Below are 2,739 nucleotides of genomic sequence, written 5' to 3' on the forward strand. Positions count from 1 at the left end.
AGGGACAGTCTTGGAGCTTTTAGACCGCTAATCGAAAATTTTGATGTGGAGAAGCTACATGGTCTAAGTCGGTTGGAGTCACCTTTTGTAGTCTTAAGTTTCCTGAATTTAAGTAGATAATGGGTATGTTAAGGCCTTCGAGAATTTTAATGCCACCAAAATAGTTGCATGCATTAATCACCCTCGATATTTTTTTTTTTCATTTTACTTTGAAATTCTGTGAAGGCTAGAGGACTGTGAATATGATATAGGGAGGAGAGGATGTTTTATCCCATACTTGCTTTAGTAAAGTAACTCCCAAGTAACTTCCGCTCTACTGTTACAAACAAAATTGGAACAACTAGAATCATTGAAGACACAACTAAAGATTAGTTAACCATTACGGCCATGTATGTCCGTACTTGCCAATACTGAGCTCTTCCTTTTTTTCCTTTTACTGAGTTATTGGTCATGTTAGGCAATATCTCTCATAATCTACTGCTTTATACCACTCTTTTGAAAAGCACAGTAGTACTCTGTAAAGTAGCAATGCGGATAGTAGTTCCTTTACGGCTCCACTGCCACAGTGATAACAGCTTTTAGCCAAACAAAAATAGGGAAAGAAAAAGGAGAGGAGAAGCTAGCAGCCTTCTCCTAATCATGTGCGACATCTTGTATCTACGTGCTCGAGGTAGTGTGTCTTTCCACATGTTTCCCTTGATCAAATACATCTATCTGTTGTCCATCTAGGGTTGAATTAATTTTCCGTTCAATTAAGTGTCAAAGTGAATTCTTTATGTTTCTCCTATTTGTCTATGTTAAGTGTTATCTTTTCTATTTCCTTTCTTTATTTATAAAAAAACCTGATATGAGAAATGATTAGAGCAATTATAAATTGATAGGAAGATTATACCACTCACTTGTGAAAAATAAATGATTATATAGATGGATACCCCACAAATAAAAAAGATTCTCATTCGGTGAAGGAAGCTCATGATAAGGATACCAAAATCTATGATCATATAACAATGGTCGAGAAAGAAGCACTGTTGTTGCAATGATGCATCAAAAAATGAGAGGAAACAAGTGATCGTCTTCTTGCAAATACAAGTCCTGTCTACAGATCTCAAATGCAGAGTCTAAGGTTTTTCCCTCATTGGAGCTCTTGGCAAGGGGAAAGATGTGATTCATCCTTTTCATATTTTTTCTATATAAAAGGTAATCCGCGAAGTTGTACTGTTCATTTATGTTTCTTTGTGTATTTTTTAATAAAGTAAGGTAATACCATGCGTACAATAGACCCTTGTTGTCCGTCCCTTCACCGAACCCCGCACATAGTGGGAGCTTAGTGCACCGGGCCGCCCTTTTAATATTTATGTTTCTTGGTGTATTATGTGCATACATCTAATCACTAATTGTCTTAAACCCAGATTTTGAAAGTTCTTAGTGCAATTTTTTTCGTAAGAACTGGATGATAAAACTGAGAAATCTGTAATTGTCGCTCTCATGATCCAGAACTTAAAAAGTTAAATCTCTGGATGCTTATTTGAATGTGAACTAGGTCTTGAGAGTTCTTAAATTTAGCTCTGTTTGTCAAGAACGGCAGTATAACGTTATTATTGCTATTTTGGTACTTAGACATGCTTATAGTTTAATCCCTCCAAGGCTCCTCCTGCATTCTGGTCAACCCAGAACTTGACTCTCTTATTTATTCACTAATTTTATTTTGACTATTCACATGAATAACTCTTTGAATTTTTTCCTTAAATAACTTCGCCCCATCTCTATATGATTTCTTAGTAATTATAGCAATTGACCTGCATTAAACTTTATAATGACAGATTATATAGTGGGGAGTCATCTGAATTGCATCGAGATAATGCCAACCTATTCCCTTCTACAACGGATCTAGAGCAACTAGCAGGTTCCTACAACTTAGCCTAATGCACAAAGTGTGGAATCAGATTCCGGATGTAATATGCTTAATGGCAGCTAGGTTATATGTGAAACTGCATATGTTTTTGCTAGACAATATGGAGGGTTAGTGTGCTGTCCTCAGGAGAAGGCTCGGACTTGCACAAATTTGAAGCAATTTTCACATTGTCAAATGTGATAATTCTTTTCTTTAGGAGGGCTTTATCTTACAAAGAGTCTGAAGGGGTGGGTGCACTTCCAAGTGCATTGTAGCCATATCTTTGTCATCATGCGCCCAAGCACGGAATAGAGCATTGGATTGCGATTCTACTGCACACTTGGAATAATAGGTGTATTTGTTTGAGGGAACCAATTTTTTAGATTAATCTGGCAGATTAACCTTAGATAATCTTGGTTGATGACCTTTTCAGCATCACCGTCTCTTTTATAAATTTGCAGAACTTTGTAGGTTGTAGCTTATAGAGTATTATGCAAATGTCTTCATCTATTTTCCGGTGCAAGTCACAATTTCAATTTTTGAGTTTTAAAAGTACATTACTGTGCTAGGCAATGTGTTTCCAAGTTGGTTTTGGGAAATAGGAAAGGTTGGAGCGTATACGTCATTGTGATGCTTCAAATTAATTAGACTTCACTCGGCAAGTTTCTTTAAAGAGATGTAGCGACTTATTGTGACTTATGTGATGCAATGGTAATACCAGGAGGAATTTCTAATGGTGTACAAACTGAAATATGCAATTGTATATGTTGGTACTATGGAACCAGTATACGATATGGTAACCATTCACCTCCAAGTTCCATCTTATTAGAAGCTAAACCAAGGGAATG

General features: G+C 36.4%; 1 long non-coding RNA gene across 1 annotated transcript in view; it reads left to right on the plus strand.

Moving 5' to 3' along the window:
- Positions 1-2,446, plus strand: part of LOC109240545 — a 4,145-nt gene extending 1,699 nt beyond the window's left edge. Inside the window, exons 3-4 of the long non-coding RNA XR_002070094.1 lie at positions 925-1,197; positions 1,821-2,446. This is a non-coding gene — a long non-coding RNA (uncharacterized LOC109240545). The remainder of the gene's footprint in view (positions 1-924; positions 1,198-1,820) is intronic.
- The last annotated feature ends 293 nt before the right edge of the window (positions 2,447-2,739 follow it).

The sequence above is a fragment of the Nicotiana attenuata genome, unplaced genomic scaffold (assembly GCF_001879085.1).
Source record: "Nicotiana attenuata strain UT unplaced genomic scaffold, NIATTr2, whole genome shotgun sequence".
In the NCBI taxonomy this organism is placed as follows: Eukaryota; Viridiplantae; Streptophyta; class Magnoliopsida; order Solanales; family Solanaceae; genus Nicotiana; species Nicotiana attenuata.